Below are 27,674 nucleotides of genomic sequence, written 5' to 3' on the forward strand. Positions count from 1 at the left end.
ATATATTGTGATAGATTCCGCTTATATCCCACCACTTATTACTCTCTTACCTGACCTGGTATACCTAGCCTTTCTCTAATATATTACATATCCTAACTAATGATTTACAAATATATCCAGAATTTGATATTTCTCCTCACTAAACCCGCTTTATTTGACAGGGCTGTTCTTCTTTAACATGAACGTCACATTATTCCCTTTATAACTATGGGCCACTTGCCAGCCCTGACATGGAGTCCGATTACCCCTCCCATTTCTCACATGTGACCCTGTTTCACTCATTCTATTGGAGCACATCTACTCCTATTCTCTCCATTACTGAACACATAGGGCAATGCTATTGACAATGTGAGTCCCATTGCCCCTCCCATTCCTGACATGTGACACTGTTTCACTCATTCTATTGGAGCACATCTACTCCTATTCTCTCCATTACTGAACACATAGGGCAATGCTATTGACAATGTGAGTCCCATTGCCCCTCCCATTCCTGACATGTGACACTGTTTCACTCATTCTATTGGAGCATGTCTGCTCCTATTCTTTCTATGACTGAACACACAGGGCAATGTTGATTGACATGTTCAGCCGGGCACTTCCGGTTTACTACTTCCGGTCGCGCGATCTTAGTCCCGCCTCACCAGCATATAAACATGCCGGTTATGGCTATTTGAGCTGTCATACAAGCGGTGGATACCGCGTTTTGATCTACACACCACAAGGTAACCATTCCTGATTAATAGCGCGCCCTTTCTTTTTCACCACCACTGCTGTTACTAGTATTTACCTGTGCTCCTGCTGTATTACAGCTTTAGGGGATACCACTACATTGATCATACCGCTCATCTTGTGCTCCCTCTCAGCTACAGTCCTGGATGGACCTATGGTTCAAGAGCACTAAGTTTTTCATATCAAACGCCTGTCTTCCATGGTAAGCAGTGATGTGTCAGCCTGTCTTCAGTTTACTGATACTGCCATGCTCAGTTCTTATTGTGATGCACTCTGCCTTATTATTAGCCCTTTATGGGCATTGAAACTTAAAGCACTATAAAGAAAAAGAAAAAAGCAGGTATATTTTATCTTTACCCTCTCCTGACTATTTCAGGCCAAGCATCTCACAATGTGCATCATCCTAATTTGAATCCAAGGAGTTAGATACCGCACCAAAATCAATTTATATTGAGTCTGGCTAGTTTACCAGGTATATATTACCCACGAGTCCTTATCATTTTGCCCACCGTTGTATATTTCTTAATGTTATCTTTACTTATATTATAGCCCATACGCAAACAGTATCAAGTGAGTGCACAGTGCACACCTGCACCAACCTTGATAGCAGGTATATTTAGAATATCAATCTCTTTAAGACCTTGATTACTATGAACCACAATTATCTTACCTCGCTGCACTTACCTATTTAGGAATCAATATATACGAAATTTTGGACTTGCATTTAGTCACCACACTGTGACATCAGTCGGGTAGGCCACCTTTTTAATAATCACCTTTTTTTCTCTCCACCTGGTTCTTTGTGCTGTTTGGTCATTATGTTATATGATGTATTTTATATGTGTAATCTCGATGATTTTGTGTTTTTCTTCCTTTTTCTTTTTTTGTGACTGCATATTACGTACTTGTCATCTATGCATTGTATATGAGGACTTGTTATGATTGTTTTATATCTCTGTCTCATATCTGATACAGCAGACCGATGAAGGCCTGTTGTGGGCCGAAACGTTTCTGAGACTGCACATAATAAAATTTTCTTTCAAAAAGGATCATTCAAGTTGAGTGCCAAGTTACTATTTGGTACCCTTTCTGCCTCTAAGCATGACTTCACCTCTCAGAGGGAGGCAATGTCACTGTGACAACCGGACTCTGGGGTGTCACACAGCCACCTTACTTTAGCACCATTGCATCAGGTACAATTCACACACCTAAACTGAACACCACCAAACCAATGAACGGGTGCTCAATCCAGAAAAAACACACAAAACTGTATTGCACGAAAAGAGGAAGGCACTCACCATTCTGAAGAGATAAATTTATTTCAGGATAAAAAGCATTGGCTTGGGAGCAATGTGTAGACTTTGGTCCCGTTGAGGACCCGTTAAATCGCGGGTGCGTGAAACGGCCGTTGTCCACAGTCTACATATTGCTTCCGAGCCAATGATTTCTATCCTGCAATAAATTTATCACTTCAGAATGGTGAGTGCCTTCCTCTTTTCGTGCATTAACATTGTTATAATGTCACTTATTACATGGTGGGATAAATTAGGCACTAAGTGATAAGTCAGTCTGAAACATTAATGTATTGAAAACAAGGAAAATAGGTAAGTGTAATGACCTAAGCATCTATGACATTGCCAAATTGTGATGTCTATACAACTGGATCAGAGCATCTCAAAATTGCCAAGTCTTGTGGGGTGCGAGCCATGATAAGAAGGTCTTAGTACGCACAGTACATGGTAACTTACTGTGTGCTGTAGACCAGTAAGAGTGCCATGTCATCCCAAGTCTACTGCAAATGATGAGCAAGTAGGCATCATAACTGGACCATGGAGCATTGTAAGAAGGAGAACTGGTGTGATATTTCTATGATGATAAGGGAAGAGTCAGGCGGCTGTATATCTCAGACGGGGATCGCAAAGTAGTGCTCGGACTGGCTGTTGGCTGTCCCAACCTAAGCATGACAGCTGCATAAAATTACATGCTCTCACACTCAGGTCAGAATACCCATCAGCCAGTCCGAGCATTGCATTGCGATCCTTGTCCATCTGACTCTTCCCTTTCACCATTCAATATACATGAATACACATTGTTTTTGCAACAAGTGCGTGGATCTCTTGCAATACCTATTCAGACGAATGTGACAGTTACAAATTCGTATACGACAAATCTAGTGCTGGTGAATTCATCCTTACATTGCTTTGGGAAAAATTCTTGTTTTTCTTTCTAGTAGAAAATCCAGGCACTGGTGGAGGCTCATAATATTCCCAATTTAAAAGTCCAGAAAATGATGAGAAGTTGTAGGCATGTGAATTTCACATTAGGAATGTAATGGCTCTCCTGGGCCTTTGCCCCTGCTGCTAGCGTAATTTTGTTCAGTCATACAGCCCTCTTGAAGTATGAATTTAATGTGTATTAGTCAGAAGTAGTCCCATATGAGATTATGCTGTTTTGATATATAGGAGCTCAAATGAAAAACCGTTCACTCTTATGTACATATCTGTTCATACCATAATAATCCAATGTGGACGTTAACAGCTGCAAGACAAAAAGGAATTTTTATGATCTTCACATTTCACTGTTATTCCAAAATCTGTAACAGGCATTGTATCACTTAACAGTTATTGTCTCATTACTTATAATGACTTCTCATAAAAATCTAGAAATCAATGTTGTAGAAAATATTTTACAAACTGTGAATTTCATAGTTTAATGTACTTGGTGATTATGAAATATATAAAATGTGTATATGTTATTGCTGATATTAGCAGAAATAATATATATTTCCAAGGTCCACTTTTGTGCAAACTGCCCATTGCATAACTTTTCTTCTTCACCAGTTTTGGAAGTATTGGACTAATGTAAACTCTCATTAAAAACATATATGTGACATGCACAAGTGTGAACAAGTCGGTCAGACAATGCTCACACCACCCAATGGCTGAAACACAACAAGAAAACACAAAATGACAAATTTGCAAAAAATACTCTGCAGTAAAAACATGACAGTAATCAGCAAGTGCTGTATAACAAATACAGGGTATTTGGTCGATACATTTTTTGCAAAAAATGTATACCAAGCCGCTTCACCACGTCACGGTAACCCTTGACGAAGCAGTCCCTATCTAATGTATTTCAAACCTGAACATGTGAACAGTGTCTAAATGAACAGGATACAGACAGGCGCCTCCTAGTGTATGGGCTTGTGGTGTAAGACAGCTCATTTATGTGCATGTCACACAGGAGACATGTAAACTCTCAGTAAGAAAAAAGGAGAAGAATTGAAAACTGGTGGTCACCCTCTCTCTTCTTGTGCATGCCCAAAAGCATGGATAATTCCAGCCGTGTTAGGTACAAATTGTGTTATAGGGACTGTGGAGAAAAAAAGGGGTCAGCAGGTGCCCTAATCCACTAGCCGAAACTGCATGGACCAGGTATCATCCCACCAAACACCCACTCTCCTTTTACAGTAGATGTAATACTACTCAGACAACACAGGATGAGGGTAAAACTGTGTGGCAAAACATTATTGAACCACACAACATGCAAATAACACATAGAACAGACCTAGCATAATACTCAAGATGGTGCATAATTACAGAGTCTCACCCTTTCACTGACTCACCTGGTTAAGAGAAGCTGTGACTTCAGGTCTTCCAGGGCTGACTACCCCACCTGTGGCATGCACAGAGAGGATGTAATGACAAACTTAGGAAGCTGACAGTCTATCAAGTTACAAGGCCAGTTGACTGGAGGGTCACAACCTGGCTTCTCCAAACATCTCCATGGAGCTAGGTGACCAGTGGGTTCCATTCCTGGCTTTCCCAAATGTATCCATGGGGCTCATGTGACCGGTGGCTCCAAATCCTGACTACCCCAAATGTAACTATGGCTCAGTGATGGTCAGTAGAGCATATCTGTAGTCTTTCAGTCGGGACCGTGCTCCCCTAAGCTGACATCCTGTAGAATGCCAAATCTGTGTCCCTCGTGTTGGAGCCATGATGTCCTGGCTGGGTCTTTTGATCTCTGGTTCTCTTTACTATCTGGATGTATATCTGTTTATAGTCTCACAGGGGCATATATCCCCTTTTTACAGTACCAACTGTTCTTCAAACCATTATTCACAGGTAAAGGGGAAGAATGGTGAGATCAACTCACAGTGATTAAGTATTTAATATATTTGCATAGTTTTCCCCTTCTCTGTTTTGCAAGTCAACAAGCTAGCTGTCCTGGACAATGTGTAATCAACATATCAGCAAATATCATTGTTCAATTGCCCTGCGTTTCTGTATTGTGTAACGGGCTGGGTGGTTGAACCACTGTGGCAAAACCCAAGGAAGAGCTGGAGGGGCATGACTAGTAGCCTCCCCCAATCTGACCACAGATACACAGGAACTAACGACACCCAGATCTGAGGAGAGACAAGGGAGGTCGTCCAGGTGCTACTTCAGGACTGACCTTGGGTAGATGGCAGCTGACCCCTAGGAACGGATTACTGGGGCGGCCTTAGGGTATGTCCAACAGATGCAGTCAGGCAAAGTAAGATGACAGGTACCGCAGATGCAGACGGGATCGGTTGACAAAGAGATTAGCACTGGCAGGTGCAACGGGAGTGACTGATGTTGAGAAGAGCACTGGCAGGTGCAACTGGACCGGCTGCCATTGAGATGAGCTCTGGCAGGTGCAGTGGGACGGCTGCCATTGAGATGAGCACTGGCAGGTCCAACTGCACTGGCTGACTTTGAGATGAGCACTGGCATGTGCAACTTGACCGGCTGCCATTGAGATGAGTCCTGGCAGGTACAGCGGGACTGGCTGCCATTGAGATGAGCACCGGCAGCTGCAGTGGGCTGAGATACAAGCAATGGGACCTGAGAACTCACAAGAGTGTTAGGAACCAAACTCACAACATTCCACAGGCACCACCATGTTGGAAGAGGTGCTTTAAATAGGAAGTGTCCTTCAACTATTGCCTGGGGACACTTTAGAGGAACATACACGGCCCCTTTAAGAAAGAGGAAGTTTGCGTGCGAGCCTTAAGCACAGAGCTCGGGGATCTTTGTACGGTGCATGCACTTCAGGTAGCAGCAGACCCTGAAGGAGCAGGACAGGGACCGCGGTGGTGAGTACGCTGGTGGCTCTGCAGGAGGAGAGGGACTTCAGGCAGAGATGCTGGTGCTACCTAATCCATGATAATAGCACAATATGTTACAATGAACATCAACTTAAAGTAACTACAGGCTTATATGAGCAAAAGTCCTTGTTTTCTTGATCAAACAGAAAGAAATACATACATTCAACAGTCAAGATACAGATAATAGCCAATGACTCCTGGCTTACTGAAAATAGACGTCTGGTTCATTAAAGGGAATCTGTCACCCTTTTTTTGCCCTATCAGCTGCCGCCACTTACATCAGGGGCTTATCTACAGCATTCTGTAATGCTGTAGATAAGCCCCTGATGTAACCTGAAAGATAAGAAAAATACGTTAGATTATACTCACCGGAGGGGGCGGTCCGGTCCGATGGGTGTCGCAGTCTGGTCCGGCTCCTCCCATCTTCATACGATGCTGTCCTCTTCTTCCCTTCCTGTCGTGGCTCCGGCGCACTGCTCTGCCCTGTTGAGGGCAGAGAAGAATACTGCAGTGCACAGGCGCCAGACCTCTCCCGACGCCTGCACACTGTAGGACTCTGCTCTGCCCTCAACAGGGCAGAGGAGTACGCCTGGGCTCGAGCCACTACAGGAAGGGAAGAGGACGGCATCGTATGAAGATGGGAGGCGAAACCCATCGGACCGGACCACCCTTTCCGGTGAATATAATCTGACGTGTTTTTCTTATCTTTCAGGTTACATCGGGGGCTTATCTACAGCATTACAGAATGCTTTAGATAAGCCCCTGATGTCAGTGGCGGCAGCACATAGTCCAAAAAAAGGATGACAGATTCCCTTTAAGATAAAATGCTGTGTCATCACTGGGACCCTGGACTGCAGCATCGGGGGATGTACCATTAGCATTGTTCATTTACACATACTTTACCAATAAAAGAAAAAGATGGGTCCCCCTAAGTCAGAGCACAAAAAAATCTATGGAATTTGTAACATAATTACAAGCATATGAGCATTGTATTTCATTTCTATAGGCATAACTGCTGGTCATAAGAGAATCTCATAGCACAATTTAAAAATGTTCTCCTTACAATTAGTACCTGATATTTGCTGTGAATGACCCTTGAATATCTTTCTTCAACTTTTCTGTGATGCACCTGTAAGGGTGGTTGACTGTGCTGCAACGTTCCTACCCCTGAAGCCGCAAACCGCGTTGTTTTGTATTGTAATATGTATTATGCCATGCATCTTTGTATATTTTGTGATATGGTTATGTACAGTGTGTAGTAGTGTTATAAATAATGTATAGTGTAGGATGTGGCAATGTAAGGTATTCTAGCGTATAAGATAGGTAGTATAGGGATAGCTGACTGTAGTTTAGGTAGTGACGTTAGGGTAAGATAGAATTAATGTTGGGGATTAGCCCATATGTAAGGACTGGGTCTGTGTACCTGTTTTGTCGGCTCTTGCCCTTAGTTTGGTTGGATTTTGCCCTTATCCAAAATCGAGTTGCTGGCTTCATGGGGGCCATCTTGTTTCCTGTCTGATATTCCTTGTTTCCTGTCTGCTGCATATATAAAGGAACTCTGCACACTATACCATGCTTGTGTATCTTGTACCTCACTTGCTGCCAAGCTGGAAGGACTTGCAACCTGCTTGCCTCTTCTATGCTTCAGGATACCCCGCTTGCTTCTGGATCTACATACCACGGAAGGACTTTGTTGCTTTACACCCGCTCTGCACCCACCTCCGCTATGGTCTGCTCTCCTTTAGTAGCCGGCCCAGGTTCTGGGTCTCTGGATCCTGCATTGCTGGACTTGTACTCGCACCCTCGGTCTGTACCTCTACATCTGCATACCCTTGAGACTGTTTATTTGCCTGCTTACCTGTAGAGTCACAGTTTTCATCTGTCATCTGAAGTTCTTATCTCTGCAATAGATATTTACATCTGAACTGTGATATACCGTGTTTGTCTTCATTTTGACCCACATCATCGGCCTCCATAGAACTTTAGTATAAACTTATTACACCATAATAGGAGGGGCTTAGTGTTAGGGCAAGTGACTGCTTCCTGTAATTAGGGAGTTTGAGTTCAGAGTGCTAAGTGAGCAGAGACTTGAGGCCAGGGTAGTGAAATCATGATAAAAAGTAACGACCTAAGATACAGAGTCACGAACTCCCGAGCTTGCAACGTTGAAGGTAGCAGGTCTAAATAGGGCTGAGTTTTTGGGACTAGTGGGGGTCAGGTGCGGTAGATCCATGGCACAAGTAGGGAAATAAATAGGATGTGGAAACCACTGAGCAAGTAGAGAGACTTGCTGATCAGAATTGTGGCAATCAGGCTGGTTTGTGACGACGTATGATGAAACGGTGAGTTTGCAGAGCCCTGGAGTAGAACTACAGAGGAAGGATATGGTTTCAGAGAAAAGGCTTTATGCCATAGGTGAGACTAAAATAAGACTTTGTGCCCGCTATCTCTTGAATATGACCTTTGCCAAGTTATTGTTTAGTGAAGATTTTATTTTTGAACAATGGTCTCATTTAGTGAACTGTGGAAACTATGGTCCTGGCCAGCCCACACCACCAGCTAGCCAGAGTCTGCCCGGACAAAAGGCCCTCACAGCCAGGACCAACACTTTCATGTAGGGTGCCGGGGTGTAAAAGTAGACGAGTACCTCGCCCGCCGCTACCGCACCACGCTGCACACTCTTTTGCGAAATATAGGTTCACAATACTCATGAAAAGAAAGAAAACCAGAGTTGGGCGAGCCCTACCCCTCATTGTAAATGCAGGAGATTTTAGTGCAGAGGTTGTTTTTTCAATAGAGTACAATTTTAGCATCTATTAACTCTTGATGAACTGTTCACCCACAGGAATATTTCAAGAATAATTTCCATCTCTTCATCAAAAATTTTAAAAGTGAGAAATAATCACTTATAATATGTCTTTGTGTACTATGTACTCTGCAGCGATGATAATTAAGAAACAGTCAGTGATCTGCGCATTGAAAAAAAAAAGAATGAAGCTAAGATATTTTCACCGTTTTGTTTTCCTGGATGAAAGACAAAATGTGAAAAGCAGGAGCTGACTATTCGACTGCTGATCTTTGGCAGCCAACATGGTCTGCTGCTCAGTGAAGCCTTATTTCCACTGGGATCTCTCCCTGCAAAGGCTATGACTTTATGTTCATACCGGTTGTAAATATGTTCGAGCCGTTTGTATCATAGCACCTTCTGCCTCTGAGATTTCTTCTCACAACAAAGACTTTCAATAGGTTGCTGGAGTGTTAATCACTGTCTAGAAACCATCATCACTTCCGAAAACATCCTTAAAAAGCCTCCTCACAGTCAAAGACAAGAAAGACTCAGCTTTACAGAATAATCCCCAGCTTTAGATTATTTTGATTAGATGTCATTATTATTGGATATATTATATTTTATTATAATTATTATTCTATTAATGTGGGATATATCCTATAGCGAAAGCCCCAATGAGTAGCACTGAGGAGGTAACAACAATTGCTTTATCCCCTCTTTATTCTTCATGGATATTGTTAACCTGTCTGCACAATCAATATAATGCTACTCTACAATGGATGTGGGAACTGACCTTAAGGTCATGTTGATCTTCCCTTCTATGAAGGAAATCAGTAATAGGGCAAACAAGTTCTTGCTTCTCTTTTCCCATAAGGTCTACTATGCGTTATATACCTGCCTCATTATCATCTTTACTTAATACCGTAATTAGGTGTGATTTTTTTTTTCACTTGCTTGGACCATGCCTGATCCAGACGACCAATTCTTAAATCCTACAAATATATTGTAGTTATAATGAATATCTAGAAAAACGTTGATGCTAAAATACTGCCCTTTACCTAGCATCTCCCTGTTATTTGTGCAAGCAAAAATTGTAACTCAATGAACCAGGTCACTTTTTGCCAGTTCTGTGACCAGAATATTTTAATATCTTGTATGTAAACAGTAGCATTAACTGAAAAAAAAATTATGCCGAAACCTGTATTAAATAATATGATTTTATTCTAATCATGCACCAAAGGGTAGCTATCATCAGAAAATTACCTTTTGTTTAAATCAGGTTTTTGTGTTAATAGTATGTTTAAAAAGTATTGAAATATCATAAGCTGCATTAAAAATAAAAATAGAAATCTTGCAATTTTCACACTGGCCATTGGGGTTTTTCTAGACTCTGACTTGCTGCTGTTTCAGGAAATAATGAAGGGATGGCCGGGGAAGCACGACGGTGCAGGGAGATTACAGTACACAAGATGAGGTGCAAGCAACAAAGGGTAAATTTATTGGAAGGCAAGGAATGAAGTGGATAAGGAAGATGCAAACAGGGATATGCAGTGGCAAAAGATAATTTACAAGAGTTTGTATTCTTTAGCTGGGCCGTCAAATAGCACGGTGCTACAACTATTACAGGATCAATATATTTCAAACAGGCAAATCCAAACAATGAACACAGAATGATGCTACCCTAAGTGTAGCACCCCTGGCCTCTACTGAACAGGCCACACGGCTGCCATGTTCTGTCTATTGAAGCCTACACTAGGCCCTAACATGTTCACAAACTCACGGTAACGTTGGGGACTTAGGTCCACTCCCAGCGGCCCCCAACAGTCTTAACCGGTGGTTCGCATGTCTGTCTGGCAGATCCGTGAAAAATGGTCTTCTCCTTGCTTCAGGGTCCTGTAGGTGCTCCTTGAAACTGTCAAATCCCTTTCTCAGTCTCTTCGTGGCTTCTCAAAATAGCACAGGACAGCCACCTTTGCTAGACCTGAAGAGTCTGTTCAATTTCACAAGTCCACTAAGTCTCAGGCTGTGTGACCTTTTTACACAGTTCCATGCACAGCAGCCCTCTGCATCAGCTTCCAGCTCACACGCCCTCACAGGCTCAACTCCTCCCCTCCTCTGCCTCGGGCAGTTCATTAACACAGTCCTTTACAGGGGGAGCAGATCATTCCATCACACAATACAAGGGGGTGCTGTCTCTTAAAGTTGCATCGTGTTTCTTACTGTCCATAACAGCAGCACCCCCTTAAAATAACACATGTACATACCTCGACCCTTGTTCTGTCCTCACTAAATGAAGCAGACTTCATGTAGCTATACAGGCAGCTATACCGCTATACCGGGGTCCAATAAGGAGACTGTAGATTGAATCTGTGCTTTATTGAACGTGATGGTATATTGATGCGGTGAAACTACAATACAAACATATGTAAACTCAGTCAGTACAGGGTACATTGGAATACATATATACATTATAAATCAACATCTGCACTACTAGCTGAGCAGGGGAAAACTAACTAGGGCATGCTAATATGGGACAGAAATTAGATACAGGAAGCATGATTACATACCAGCAATGCTGTCACAAGGGGAGAAGAGAAATGAGATGCTTTCAGGATGCAGGCTGAAGGAAAATGAAGAACTGGAGGGAAAATGGGGGCTGGACTAACCATAGTCCTTTGCAAAGCATACCAGGGTGCCTTGCAACCTTACCAGAATGCATTGCGAATGGAGGGAAAAAGAGATTCAGGAAGTGGAAGTAAAATAGCACAATAACACTGCGGTTATGACTCTGGTCACTAGATGAAGCCAGAAACAATGAAAACAATAGAATCTATGGAAAAAAAATGAAATTACATGAATTACCTGAATTTGGTGTTAATTAACAATTCATGAACATTCTGCATATTTACTAGTAATCACTGTGAATATTATCAGACAGACAATCAAAGATTATGAGATTATGAATTAAATGATGGAGACAGAACACTCCCCGTCTGGCATCAAGCGGATGTCACTATTCTTTTCCTCCAAAGATAACAACAGGACCAGCTCAGTTACTGGTCTGGAGAATGTCTTAAGTTAATTCCCTTTGGCCATCTTAAGTTTGACTTTGCAGACATTGCCATCCTTACTCGGGAATGTTGCAGTCAATAGTCCAAGTGGCCACTGGTTCTGATGGGCCTGACAGTCTTTGACAAGGACGAAGTCACCAATCCTCAGAATAGGCCTGGCACATTGCCACTTCATCCGTGGCTGCAGGGTAGACAAATACTGTTTGCGCCACCTGTCCCAGAATGTATTGGCAAGACTTTGTACCTGTCTCCATTGGTGCTTGTAGAGGTTCTTAGCATCGAATCCTCCTGGAGAGGCACTGGATAGTCCTGTTTTCTGGGTGAGGAGAGTAGCTGGAGTCAATAACAAGGGTGCCTCGGGGTCGTTTGAGACTGGAACCAAGGGTCTTGCTTTGATTATAGCTGCGGTTTCTGCCATGAAGGTGGTTAGGCTTTCGTGGGTAAGTCTCACTGCTCCTTCCTGAAGGAGAGTGGAGTCAAGAATTCTCCGAACTAGACCAATCATTCGTTCCCAAGATCCACCCATGTATGAGGAGTGAGGTGGGTTGAATGACCGAAACTTTGGTCACTGAGGAACCTCTCGAGAGTAAAATGGTCTAGATTTGAAGGTATTCCCAATTCCTTTGCTGCACCAATGAAGTTGGTACCTCTGTCTGAATGTATATGTTTGATAGGACCACGGATGGCCATGAAACATCTCAAAGCATTGATGAAGCTTGAAGTGTCAAGTGACTCAATGAGCTCTATGTGGACAGCTCTGATTGACAGACAGGTAAACATGACAACCCAACGTTTACTATTGGCTTGTCCGCCTCTCGTATGACGTGTAACAACTGACCAAGGCCCAAACACATCAAGACCAATGCTGGTAAAAAGAGGGTCTGGGCTGAGTCTATCTGCTGGTAGGTCAGCCATCTTTTGGGTTTGAGTGGAACCACGAAGCTTACGGCAGGTAATGCATTTGTAGATGACACTACTGATGAGTTTCTTTGCACTGACAATCCTCACGCCAGCAGTTCTGATGGCTCCTTCTGTAAATAGTCTTACTTGGTGTTTGACCAGATTGTGGTAGTGTTGTTTGATTAAGTAGGCAACATGACATTTTCCGGGAATGATAAGAGGGAATTTCTTCTCAAACTCCATTTTAGCTTCTTTGAGTCGGCCTCCTACTTTCAGCAAACTGTTGCTGTCGATGAATGGGTCGAGTTTTCTCAATGTGCTGCTTGCTGGTATTGGAGCTTTGTAAATGAGACATTGGATTTCCACAGAGTAGGTTTCTCTCTGAACAGTGGAGATGATGTGGTTTCTGGAAGATTCTAAGTCAGAGGTAACATAGGTATTTTTACAGAGATTCCAACCTTTACATCTTTCTGTGTCACAAGCTCTGGTGATCTTGAATGAGCGAGCTATATGAGTGAGGCAGGTAATGGCTCGAGTAAGTGACTTCCAACTTGAAAACTTGTCAAATCTGTGGGATCCAAGCTGGATAGCAGAGGTCGTTGTATGAAGTGTAGACACTTGAGGGCAAATTTCAGTATCTGAGTCCTCTCCTACTAGTTCAAGGGTGTCTGGACAACGTTCCTCAGTGTACAATAGTTTTGGTCCTGAGAGCCATGTTGTGCTTCCTTGTCGACTTGCGTCAACTGCTCTAGTTGCGTGATCTGCAGGATTTTGGTCCGTGGAGATGTAATGCCACTGTTTAGGATGAACTGATCTCTTAAGTCATAGCACTCTGTTGACATAAACGTAGAATCGTCTAGTTTCATTGTGGATGTATCCAAGGACTACTTTTCTGTCTGAGTAGAACTTGGCTTGTGTCAGATCGATATCCATCTTGGATGCGATGAACTCTGCTAACTCGACGGCTACAACAAACTGCAGCACAAAGCTCTAACCTGGGTATAGCGTGCTCTGGCTATGGGGCAAGCTTGGCCTTCCCCATAATGAATCCAATGTGGCTCTGACATTTGGAGTCCACAGTTTTGAGATAGGCAACAGCAGCAATTGCTTTGACAGAAGCATCTGCAAATACATAGTCTATGGCTTTGCATTTCTGTAGACGGCACAGGGGTGTATGGTCTTGGAACAGTCAGGTTGGAGAGGGCTGCTAAAGAGTTTTTCCATACTTCCCACTGGACTCTCTTCTCAGGTGGCAGAGGTGTATCCCAGTCAGATGTCTCCTTAGTTAAGTCTCTTAGTATGGCTTTGCCTTGTATAGTAACAGGAGCTGCAAAACCCAAGGGATCATACAGGCTGTTGATGGTAGACAGGACACCTCTGCGTGTGAAAGGCTTTTCTTCCTGGCTGACTTGAAAGGTAAAGGTGTCTGACTGTAGATTTAGAAAAGTAAGCCAGCTCATCAGTAACCACTGCAGAACCTCGGAGCTCCATGCAGACAGACGTCAGGAACAATCGTAAAAAAAACTTTGAATAGCTCCAGCTGCGTTAAAATTCTTCTTTGACAAAGACCGCACAGGTTGAAACGCGTAGCCTCTGTCTGGCGTGTGGCCATAATGTGGAGAGCTATTTGATTTAACCTATTTTAACATGGTTTAATAAAGAAGAATTTTAACGCAGCTGGAGCTAATCAAAGTTTTTTTCACGTCTGACTGTAGATTTCAGAGAAGCCCGAGGCTGCGGTGCATTGGTGTGGGGTCTGACCCCAGGTCCAGGTCTCTGAGACCGTTACACAAGTCTTGTGAAGGGAATGCTTTCATGAGTTCTTGGCTGTTTGAGGCTATTTTGTGAAGCCTGATGTTAGAGCAAGCAAGCATCTCTTGGGCTCTCCTGAGAAGACTGACGGCAGTCTCGTTTGAAGGCAGAATTGTCTGAAAACTGATCCGTATTCTGTTTCTCTTTCTTGAGCTGACCTTTTGAATCCATAAATGGCGACTGCAGGTGAAGGACTATTGCCAAAGATGTGCCCTCTCATGCGATACTCTGTGACCTATTTAGTAGGATCATTGTCTCTGAACTAGAAGAATCTTAGGAAGTTCCTGTCTCTCTCTCTCTCTCACAAGGAAACAATGGAACATTTGCTGGATGTCAGCGATGAAGGCAATGGAATCCTTACGGAAACGCATAAGTACTCCCAGTAGTTTGTTATTGAGGTCTGGTCCTATCAGTAGAACATCATTCAGGGAGACATCCTCAAACTTAGCACTCGAGTTAAACACCACTCTAATCCTCTAATCTGGCCTGGTTTCTGGGTGGTATACTCCAAACATGGGTAGGAACCAGCATTCTTCAGAGTCTTTGAGAATGGGAGCTAGCTCTGCATGGCAGTTCTCAAAAATCTTTGACATGAAGGAGAAAAAGTGATCTTTCGTCTCTGGTTTCTTTTGCAGATTATGTTTAAGAGAGGAGAAATGTTTTAATGCTTGATTTCTGTTGTTTGGTAGATGTGGTCTGTGGGTTCTGAAGGGAAGAGATGCGACCCAGCTGTTGGTCTCATATTTTACAAGTCCCTTGTCCATTATCTCTAAGAACAAATTGAAAATGACACACCGGCGCTAATCTTGCACAACGCTGAGTTGAAAACTACTGGTAGAAACTGGCAGACACAGTGTGCTCTCTGCCAAAAAAACACAAAACAAATAAATACCAAACTACCACGCTGATAACAATGTGTAGCCTGATGTAATTAATGACAAATGCACATTATGGCAAAAAGGATACAAAACGGGGTACTCACTAGTGTGCGTGCTGTGCCCCGTTTATGCTCCGTTCCTCCGTGGAGGCCAATGGATGGAATGTGCAGGCTGGGTTAACTGCAGGGAGCGTCCTCCCGTTTGCAAGTGGTAGAAACAACCCCCCTGAGTAGCGCGCCACAGTCAGCAGCGGGCCGCACATTCCATCCATTGGCCTCCACGGAGGAACGGAGCATAAACGGGGCACAGCACGCACACTAGTGAGTACCCCAGTTTGTATCCTTTTTGGCATATTGTGCATTTGTCATTAATTACATCAGGCTACACATTGTTGTCAGCGCGGTAGTTTGGTATTTATTTGTTTTACCTCAATGAACAACTTGTCCTGTACCGACATTGCTACTTGGTTGTCCTGCTTAGTTCTCTGGAAGACTATGCCCCCCATACTGCTGTCATGCGTAAAGTCTATTAAATGAATGGGCAGTTGGATGCTGTGTGGTAGTTCCTTTACACGGAACTCGTTGTTGCAAGGTTGAAACAGAGATGGGCATGCTTTCTCCAATGTATTTGTTAGCATACTTGTCACAGAAGATGGGGCGTGCATATGTCCCAAGCATACGTTTCCTATTATGACCCATCCTAGGTCTAGCCTTTGGGCATAGGGAGCACTGTGGAGTCCATTGATATGACATCTCACTTTATGGACCTGTAGGATATCTCTTCCCAACAACGAGTTCCAGTATAAGGTGTGCCATGCGTTTCAAGTGAGCGTGATGGATTGCCACATCTGGAGTAGGTATTTCAGATCTATTGTCTGGGATCTGGTTACACTGGATGATTGTAAAAAGAACCCTGTTTGGGAGAGAAGAACAGACAAATCGCGGCACCCTAAGTGCGTAAACACAATATTATAGTCTTTAAATGGTGCACAATTTTATGCACTCAACTGATAGAAGACTAATATGGCTTTAGATTGTGTATCCTCAAAAATCCTAAAAATCCTTCTGGGATACTTTTCAATAGACAGGGCTTGCCTCGGGTGGATCCAAGCGAAAGAGCCAGATTCAGGCTCACACAGGATGAGTAAATCAAGAAAGGCACATCCAGCCCATGAATGGCAGCAATTCCCAGGACTCACATCCAAAGATGATATTTCATTTTTTTTTTTTATTTGAAAGGTTAAAAAAGAGGAGATACAACGCGTTTCGGATACAGTGTATATCCTTTATCAGGTATCATAAAAACACAGTACAAATCCTAATCTTAGGATTGACACCTTGTAATATTGACCCGTACCTCCTTATAATAATTAAAACACCCACTCTGTACTTTCTCCTAATAATAATGCATCTCTGTGCTTACCCTATAATGACAATGCATCTCCAGTTTGCCCCTTTTCAATAATACCACATTGAGTCTTCTTGTAATTTATAGCCATCAGTGCCTCTTTATTGTAGTAATGCCCCTGAGCAGGAAGTGAACATAGAAATTACACGGCCCTATAGCAAAAGACCTATCACGGCACATAGATGCAATCATCGAAGATCATACCACCAAACTTTTTAACCCCTTTCCGACGTTGGGCATAATAGTACGCCCACGTCGGACACCCTCCCTTTGATGTGGACCCGGTGGTCAGAGCTCATAGCAAGTGAGTAATTCTGCTACATGCAGGTGATCTGATCATCGCCTGTATGTAGCAGAGGTGATCAGGTAATGGCAGCTTCTAGTCTACCATGGAGACTATTGAAGCATACCAAAACTAAAACAAAAACTTTTTAAAAAAGTCTAAAAAAAAATTAAAAAATCTAAAAGTTCAAATCACCCCATTCAAAATAAAACAATAAAAAAAATCAAACGTACACATATTTAGTATCACTGCATTCAGAATCGTCCGATTTATCAATAAAAAAAAGGATTAACCTGATCACTAAACAGCGTAGCGAGAAAAAAGTCAAAATGCCAGAATTACCTTTTTTTGGTTCTCCGCAACATTGCATTAAAATGCAATAACGGTCGATCGAAAGATCGTATCTGCACCAAAATGGTATCATTAAAAACATCAGCTCAGTGCACAAAAAATAAGTTCTCAACCAACCCGAGATCACGAAAAATGGAGACGCTATGGGTATCAGATAAAAAAGAACCTAGACAAGTTTGGTGTCAATGAACTCCTAATCACTTGGAGAATCATGGTGGCAGGTCAGTTTTAGCATTTAGTGAACCTAGTAAAAAAGCAAAGCAAAAAACAACTGTGGGATTGCACTTTTTTTGCAATTTCACCTCACTTGGAATTTTTTCCCCATTTTTGAGTACATGATATGGTAAAACCAATGATGTTGTACAAAAGTACAACTTGTCCTGCAAAAAACAAGCCCTCATATTGCCATATTGATGGAAAAATAAAAAAGGTATGCTCTGAGAAGAAGGGGAGCAAAAAACGAAAATGCAACGCAAACGCAACACTGAAAATACCTCCGTCATGAAGGGGTTAGAAATGAAGAGGGATATGTATTGTATTTTGGCCCTATATACAGTATGTAACATTGCTGTAGCACCAGAGTGCCTGCGCGATTCCCTTCTTACTCTCCCCTGGCAGGGATACTGACTCACTGACCGCCCCGACCCTAGGCCACGCTTTCTCCTGCTGCTGCGATCTCCTGGGATCTGTACGCGTCTGCCAAATCCCCAGTCATTGCGCGAACTCCTGCCCCAGCCAATAGCTGGGAGGCACTTATTTACCGTAAGTCACCTCCATGTGTTGGGAAGTGCCTAAGCAACATGTTCTGTCAGTTTGTCTGCACGATTGCTAGTTGTCAGATCCCCTGTGCTTGTGTCCTTGTATAACAGCTGTGTCCTCCAGCAACTGATGTGCCTGCCTGTAAACCATCTGTGCCTGCCAGCATCTGCCTGTATACCAACCCTGTTCACCAGCACCTGCTGTACCTTCCTGTTTACCTGCTGTGCCTGCCATCTCCCACCGTGTCCACCTGTATACCAGCCATGTCTGCCAGTATCTGACTGTGCCTGCTGGCTGTGCCATCTATTCCTGACCGTTTCAGCTTCCTATCCCTTTGGGGGTCTGCTGCCATGTGTTTGAGGTCTGTCCTGGAATATCACCTGGCGTCTATCTGAAGCAAAGTCTAACCACACCATCAGGGTCTCTAGCGAAGAGCCAGGTGTTCATCTAGTCACGCCCCTCCAGGCTTGGCCTATGGCACAGTGGTTCCACTAACACGTGCGTTACAGATTTCTCAGGCTGTAGAACCCGCTGGCTCGCAAGCTCCTCTACTCTATGAGCTGTACCAGGATATCTCACGCCAGAAAGATCAGCAGGACAAAATCATATCCTATCTACGGAGAGTGAGCACCCGCATGGACACTCTGACATCAGCGGCTGCATCCGCTCTTGTCCAAGTTTCGGCAACCTCTACTGTGGCTCCCTCAGTCTGTGAAGTACAGTATTCAGATGTACGGGACATCTTGTTCTTCGGGATCCATTTTTGTGCTTGCGACGCCATTTTGTTGTTTACGAGTTAAATTTTGTAACTTAACTAGATAAAAGTTCACAGCTGTTATGAAACCAGACTGTTCCAGCTTGTACAAGATATGAGATATGAGATGAGACCCTAAAAGAATGTGCTATTGTTCTATATTCTACGTCACGCAGCTAGGGACATATTCCGATTTTCTTGCAATACTATTGGCTTAAATGTATTACGATTCTATTGGTAGCTGTATATTTTGCATAATTAAGTAGAATGCTATGTAATGTGAGATTCACTAAAAGGGGTTAGTGGTCTGCTTTGATCCTCCCATACAGAGACACATCTCCGTGTGGTTATTCTCAGTTGCTAGCAACATTCTGTGAACTAATTTGGAAATCACTGGATCAACCGTGAAGGGTTAATTTAGCCCTACCTCAACAGCTTGGTGCCCAAACTTGGGGCCCCCGAGTAGGGACGCCTCTGCCCCCCCGGAGGAAAACAAGACAAAGGACCCTCGGAGCGGACACAGGTGCTGGAAAATTGGGACTGATCACCCCCCCACGACAACCACGGTATGTTGGCAGTTATACTGTTCAGACTGACCGGTGGTGTGGTTTTCCTGTGCTTGTTGCTGCAAAGAGGATCTGAGGTTTGTCCCCGTGGTGGGGTGATTCATGGGTGGAATCATATAGAGGTGTAGTCCCGTTGGGTGCCCAGTGCTCGAACCGTACCTCATAAGGGACAGACACCCCGGATTGACCAGTGATTGTGACTCTCTTTATAGTCAAAATATCTTGAAATCCTGAATTCACTGTTAGTAATCAGGCGTGGTGAGTGATCGAAGACTGGGTAGGATACGTAACTCAGGTATAAATCGATATATATATATATATAACCAGAGGTGTCCGGAGGGATAGTCTGAGACGCCCTCCTCCTTTCACTGAGTACCGCAAATTTTGGGCAATCCCAGAGGGGGATTATTGACCCTGTGGAACAAACTGTACGGCCGCTCCAGTATTGTGCACAATTGAAGTCAGGATATTTAGCTCTAAAGGAGAGAATTATGTTTCTGTGGAAGAAAAAGAAAAGTTTGGAGTTGTGTGAAGGATCAGATACTGTTAGTCTTATGATTCAAAGACGAGGAAAGAAATCTGTCAGGAATGCAGGAAAAATATTTTCGATTCTGGGATTTCCTAAGGGCGGGAGGTTGCAGCCTATGCTATGGGATGAAGGAGTTAAAAAGAATAAAGGGAGGTTGACTGATGGAGGAATACTTAAAGACGCTGAAGAATTCCGTGGCCTGGCACATGAATTGTATAATGAAGGTTATGTGGAAATTGAAGAGCAAGTGAATTCTGATTGTTTTTATTGCTATGTTGAAAAAGGAAAATTGTCTACCACTGTGAAAAAGACTGGCAGTTTTGTGGTACAAGAAGGAATTGAGAATGTGATTAACGAAGACACTGAGATCGAGACTAATGTGTTAGGCAGTCAAATAATTAAGAATGATTTGAAACAAGAAGTTTCCCTGCTAGATGATAAGGTTCCTCCCCAGGAAATCAAGCCTCTACTCCCGACTGTAAGCTCTGTGCCCCTTAACCCTAAGGCACCAATATATCCTGGACTACCAAAACTCAGTATGCCCCCACCCTATGATCCTGCTGGGTGGATCTGTGCTGTATGCGGAGTTACTAATCCTCAGTGGAGAGAGGTCTGTTATAATTGTGGTACAAGGAGACCGGGAATAACAGCCCCCATTTTTCCTTTGTTGAATGCCGACGGTACCTATTATCATCCGCCGGCAGCCTCAGTCCCTGTTATGCCTAATATTGCTAGTGGTTATGAATATCCACCCCTCCTGCTTTAGTTACCAGGTCAGAGACAGGATACACAGAGGAGATAGAAGATTTCCAGGAAATGTATTCCAATATTATTCCTGGACCCCACTGTTATGATGTGCTCTTTAGGATAGGGACAGGGGATCTCACGAAGCAGCACGTTGGGGCCATAGTAAATGCCGTGAATAATCAACTCTGCCATGCTGGAGGACTGGCTGCAAAAATTTCACAGAAAGGCGGACCCATGATTCAGGAAGAATCTGATTCATATATACAAACGTATGGCCAGGTAGAAACAGGACAGGTTGCGGCAACCAGAGCAGGACAGCTGCCGTGTCAATATGTAATACAAGCAGTGGGACCACGATATGACCCTATCAATATTTCTAGGTCCCAACAATTGCTTACTGAGGCTGTCCAGAACGCAATCCTGTATGCCTCTTCTGTCCCCCCCCCGGTGCGATGCCTCAACGTACAGTGGCTATACCATTAATCTCTGCCGGTATTTTTCAATATCCCAGGAAGGATGCCGCCATGATCATAGTATCAGCAATAGAGCGGTGTATACAGGAAGACCCCATAAAATTGGAAGAGGTCCGATTTGTTCTCGGCAGCCGCCTAACGGCCCATCAGGCAATACAATCTCTAACTGTAACAGAGCCTCCTGCCTCGCTCCCACAACAGATGCCTCTTGTGCCCGTACTACCGCCACCTCCTCCCCCCCGAGTTGTCAGTAATATCCGAATTTGAAGATAATGTGGCCACTCCTGACAGGCCAAAGTATACTCCCTTCACCCCATCACAAATAGACACTGTTTGCAATCAATTACCCGATCCAGAGACTTCCCCCATGGCTTTCTACAGACAAATAGCATCAAATCGAGACATTTATTCCACTCCCCGAAGAGATCTATTACACATACTTCGAGTAAAAGCTGGGGAGGGGTATTTTCCAATTATGGAGGGTGGCATAATGTATAATGTGGATCTGGATGGGGGAACCCATGAGAGTGGTGTTGATTTCTGCAATGCTTTAAAGGTCTGGGCACAGGAAAGATTAGCGGATCAAGCTACCTCTCTCACAGATGTCACACAGGACAAGGGGGAGACTGCCGAGAAGTTCTATGGGCGTCTTATGGTAGTATTTAGAGATCTGGGATTTTCATTGTATAATAAAGCCCATACACACCTTTTTGTGGCGGCTTTGATGTCCGGTCTCAGATCCGAATTGCAAGAGGCAATAATGACAGTTAGACCTGACATCGAGAATTCCACTCCGGATGATGCATTGAAAGTAATAAAAAGTTTTCAAAAGAATTTAACCCGTTCTGTGTGAGGAGGAAAAGCAAAGAACAAGCCAGCAGCTGCAGCTGTAGTAGCTCCAGGTCCTCCAATAACAGCCCCCCCCCAGCTGCCAGCACACAGCTTGTCCCTTATCAGTGTGCCCTTCAGCTCCCACAGCAGCCTCCGACCCCACCGCAGCAGCGAGCACACAACTCGTACCTTATCAATGGCCCACACAACAAACTCTGGCCCCCCCTCAGACTTCAGCTCCCTACTCTCTTGATCCTATGAACAGGAGCCTTCCTTCCCAGCTCCGCCATGCTAATTCTCGTTTACAATGCTGGTGCTGCGGGCGCCTGGGTCACTTTCAGAGAGACTGTCACACTCCCGCTGACAGATGCTACCCTCAAGCTTCCTTTTCCAATCGTAACCTAAATACTGGGAACTCTAGAGGGTACCTCAGTTACGGACAGCCCCAAAATCCTGATAATCGTCCATACTGAAGGGGTGGCCAACCAGAGTCTGCTATCACAATGTCCTCCACCAAACCTGGGGCATGCTCATCCGTCACGCTCCCTGTAGGGGACACCCTTGTTAGGTTCATGGTAGACACTGGGGCGGCCAATTCTATAATCAAATCATCAGATGTACCTACGGATATCACTATTCAATTCTCAGATCAAGAGCTTGTTCTAATTGGAGTATATGGCAGACCCAATAAACATACTCTTACAAAACCCATCCCTGTAGGACCCTTCCCCGAAGTTACTGCCCAGTTCGTAATCTCTCCCACATGTCCAGTAAATTTACTGGGGGCAGATTTATTATCACAGTTCCGCTCCAGAATACAATTCCAAGATGATGGTTGTATGGTTCTTACGTTACATAACCACTATGCAGATGAAGACAGTGAGGAAATCTGTATTTTGCATGCCCTTCCTACAGTTATGATGGCCCTGATAGGCTCAGATCCACCCCCAATATTGCCTGAGGATCAACGCCTCACCCCATATCTCTCAGAGATACAATCTGAACTTTGGTCAAAAGGGCCAAATGATATAGGGAAAATGCCCGTAGAACCAGTAAAAGTGTTTCTCAAACCTGGTGCCCCTTTTCCCAAAGTCCATCAATATCCTTTGAAACATGATCAGGAGCGGGGCCTCCAGGAACAAATACAAACGTTACTTGATAACGGTGCTCTGGTACCCTGTGTTTCTCCGTGTAATACGCCCTTGTTTCCCGTTAAGAAAAAGACCCCACCTGGCCAGCCCCCTGTGTACCGGCTGGTACAAGACCTACGGGCAGTTAATGCAGCCACTATTCTGGAAACTCCAGTGGTACCTAATCCACATACTCTTTTGTCCCAAATACCCCAGGATGCTGCTTGGTTTACCGTCATCGATCTTACCAATGCCTTCTTTAGCATTCCGTTACACCCAGATTGCTGGTTTTTGTTTGCATTCACTTTTCAGGGACGACAGTTAACATGGACAGTTATGCCACAAGGGGCCCAAAACAGTCCCAATCAGTTCGCAAAAAACATGAGCGAGTGTCTCTTACCCTGGCAGTTATATCACCCCCAGGTCACGCTGCTTCAGTATGTGGATGATCTTTTGCTGTGTGCACGGACGGAGCAGGAAGCCATTTCTGCCACTGTCAGCCCCCTCAAGCATCTGGCAGCACTGAACTGTCGGGTTTCGGCCTCGAAACTTCAGTTCTGCCTTGGTCAAGTGATCTTCTTGGGTCACTGTCTCCTTCAGGGTTTCAGACACCTCACAGAAGAAAGAAAAATAGCTGTCAGCTCCCTTCCTTTCTCAAAAGATGAAACTGAACTCCAGCGTTTTCTTGGACTATGTACCTACTGTCGTCAGTGGATACCGGATGCATCCCGCATAATGCAACCTCTTTACAACGCCTTGAAAGACGGCATAATCAGCTACAAGGAAAGATCACCGGTTTGCATGGAAAGCCTTCATCATGCCTTCTCTGAGTTAAAGCGGCTTATTGCTTCCGCCCCTGCCTTGGGCATCCCGGACTATACTCGACTGTTCCATTTGTATGTGTCTGAGAATGAAGGACACGCAGCAGGAGTACATACACAATCACATGGCAATAGGCAGCGACCAGTGGGCTATTATTCGGCCCGCCTCGACCCAGTGGCCCGAGCATCACCAAGTTGCATGAGGGCAGTTCACGCCACTCACTCGTTGCTTGACAAGACTGCAGACATAATTCTTGGACATGAAACGCATATTTTTGCCCCGCATGATATTGCAGCAATACTGAGCCTTCAGCAACCAAGACATTTGACTGTGCAACGACACTTACGGCTGCAGTGTTCACTCCTTTTGCCTGATTATGTCAAGTTGCATCACTGTACAACAATCAACCCCGCTACTTTACTGCCGATCCCCAAGAAAGATGGCAGTGATGAGGATTTTCTCCAACATGATTGTTCCCAACTTCTGACTGAAGAAACAGCTACTCCACCAAATGTCAGTGAGAATCCACTCCCAAATCCTGATCTGGTGTTATACACGGATGGTTCAAGATATGCTGACGAGTTTGGTAGATTCCACACGGGATATGCTGTTACCACAGAGGACACTGTAGTGCACTCAGCTGCGCTCCCGCCCTCACAGTCAGCACAAGAAGCAGAACTTCAGGCTCTGTCTACTGCATGTACTTTGGCCAAGAACAGACGGGCTAATATATACACGGACTCACGGTATGCATTTGGTATTGCTCACGATTTTGGGGCTCTATGGGCCAATCGAGGGTTTATTACTACTGCTGGAACCCCAGTGAAAAATGCTGAAGCTGTTAAAACCCTCATGGACTCGATCAAATTACCTACTCAGGTGGCCACTATCAAAGTTAGGGCGCACGGTCCTAGGAACAGCCCACAGACTGTTGGCAACGCATTTGCGGATATGCAAGCAAAAGCCGCCGCTCTCTTACCCGTTGAACCAACCATACTAACTATGGTGACCACACGCTCTCAGCGTAAACAGTTACAAGAAGCACTGACCCTACAAGAACCTGATGATCTACAACAGACTGAAGTTTTCTGTCGGACCCGGCGAGACAGCTTAATGACAATGCAGAGAATGTCTCCAAAGGAAGAGGTGAAGCAATGGAAGACTAATGGGGCACGTATGGATAATGGTCTCTGGAAAAAGGACCAACTCGTGTGTCTCCCTAAGCGGATGTACCCTGCTATTGCCACATGGGCACATGGACCTACACATCGAGGAAAGAATCAGGCCCTCGCACTGGTGCAAAAATTCTACTGTGCCCCGGGAATTTCCACAGTTTTGACAGCACTCAACCGTGCCTGTAATATCTGTCAGACTTGCAATCCCGGTCAACTTCAACGTGTACCCCCGAAGCATCTTGCTAAGCCCGACTATCCTTTCCAAAGGCTCCAGGTGGACTGTATCACGTTGCCTAAGTCTGGAAGGTATGAATACTGTTTGGTTGTTGTTGACATGTTCTCCAGTTGGCCGGAAGCATTCCCCGTTACCAACATGACTGCAAAAACTACAGCGAAGAAACTGGTGATGGAAGTCATATGCAGATATGGGGTTCCAGAAGTTGTTGAAAGTGATCAAGGTCCGGCCTTTTCTTCTCATGTGTACCAGGAAGTTCTGACAATGCTTGGATCCACTGTAGCCCTCCATACTCCGTACCACCCACAATCCAGTGGGAAAGTTGAGAGGCTGAACGGCACATTGAAGGGACAATTGACCAAAATGATGCAGGAGACTACGGCTCCATGGCCAGAGCTCCTACCCATTGTACTATACCACATTCGTACTACCCCTATTGCAAAACATGGCCTGTCCCCATAAGAGATATTGTTTGGTACTAGGCCCCCAGTTGCAAACTTCCAGCCCCAGCAGTTATCAGAAGAAACTGACCGTGCTGTTCAATATGTTATTCAGCTTAGTAAAAATCTTGCTAACACCAATGCTCTAGTTTCTTCTTCTCTTCCAGATTCAGCAGAAACCGACACCTGTCATAACCTGAAGCCTGGTGATTTGGTAGTCGTGAAGAGGCATGTCAGGAAGCACGGACAAGAACCCTTGTATGACGGTCCCTATCAAGTCCTCCTCATCACCCCTACATCAGTGAAACTAGAAGGAAGACCGACTTGGATTCACGCATCGCACTGCAAGCTGGTTAAACGAGCCAATAGCAAATAAGGGGGCATAATGTTTTGGTCTTTCACATTTTCCATATTACTATTGGTAACCGCATGGGACAGCCTAAATTCCCCAACGTCCTTGAATAATAAGTTTATACAACATCATGAAAAATTACTGAGAGATTTGTTGGACAATTCCCAGTCTCTGGCAGACTGTTGGATTTGCACGTATTCACCAGTGTCAGCCACAAGCATCCCCTTTTTGGCTATCCCTGTTCCACCCGAGGAGTTATTTGCTTGGACTGACTGTTCTGACACACTCGCTAATAATGCCACAGATAATGTTAAGTTATGGAATTTAACTGTTGGTATACCTATTGTGGGATGGGTGGGATACCCCTGGTGGCAAGGTAACCGTTCAGGAAGTAATACACAACTTCAATATTTGGCCTACAAAGGAGGGGCATTGGTCCCTAAGAATAAGACTAGTTTAATCAATCTGGGGCAAGTTCCAACGTATGGTCTACAAGTCAGTTTCAATGTAACTTCACACTCTACTGATGCCTTCAAACCAATGTTGCTAGAAAGAAGGTTACATAACACGTCATGGGAATATTCTAATTTGTTTCCCCAGGGTTCTAACGAAACCTGTGCCAATATTCCTGGCAATATATCTTGTAATGAGTCCTCTGAATATGTGCCAGGAACCCCCACTTGTGGAAATCCCCATGTAGGTTATTGTAGTCCTTTAGGACAATCTCCAGCTTGGTGCATGCTTCAGAATGCATCTGCATTCATAGACTTAGTTCATAGATTGGTACTGCAACATTCAGCCCTATGGGATTTACCTGATGACTAGAGTTGAGCGATACCGTCCGATACTTCAAAGTATCGTATCGGATGGTATCGGCCGATCTTTAAAAAAAGTATCGGTATCGCCGATTCCGATACCGGAAGTCCCATTCAAGTCTATGGGACTTCCGGTATCGGAATAAGAAAAACCCTTTCCTGCCCTTGTACAGCCTCTCTGGGGTCTGTACGGGCCTTTCGGGGGGCTGTGCCGGCCTGCCAGGGGGTCTGTGCAGGCTCCGGTGGTCTGTGCCGGCCTGCCGGTGGTCTGTGCAGGCTCCGGGGGGCTGTGCCGGCCTGCCGGGGGGCTGTGCCGGCCTGCCGGGGGGCTGTGCAGGCTCCGGGGGGCTGTGCCGGCCTGCCGGGGGGCTGAGCCGGCCTGCCGGGGGGCTGTGCAGGCTCCGGGGGTCTGTGCAGGCATCGTCCGATGGGACTACAAGTCCCATCGGGCGATGCCTGCTACCATGACAGTGATTGACACATTAGCCAATGATGGGACAGTAGTAGTCCCATCATCCGGCTAATGTGTTAAATGTAAAAAAAAAAAAAAAAAATTACATGCTACATACATACTACATGCTACATACATACCACATACATACTACATACATGCTACATTCATACTACATACTACATACATGCTACATTCATACTACATAAATACTACATGCAACATACATACTACATGTATAC

At 44.5% G+C, this 27,674-nt stretch overlaps 1 long non-coding RNA gene across 1 annotated transcript; it reads left to right on the forward strand.

The window, feature by feature from the left end:
• Positions 1 to 619: 619 nt before the first annotated feature.
• Positions 620 to 27,168, forward strand: LOC141058997 (uncharacterized). The gene is made up of 3 exons (XR_012222360.1): positions 620 to 722; positions 810 to 931; positions 25,982 to 27,168. It is a non-coding gene; the product is annotated as an uncharacterized lncRNA (long non-coding RNA).
• Positions 27,169 to 27,674: the final 506 nt, after the last annotated feature.

Source organism: Dendrobates tinctorius, unplaced genomic scaffold (genome assembly GCF_039654945.1).
Source record: "Dendrobates tinctorius isolate UK_male_01 unplaced genomic scaffold, ASM3965494v1 ptg000223l, whole genome shotgun sequence".
NCBI classification, from domain to species: Eukaryota; Metazoa; Chordata; class Amphibia; order Anura; family Dendrobatidae; genus Dendrobates; species Dendrobates tinctorius.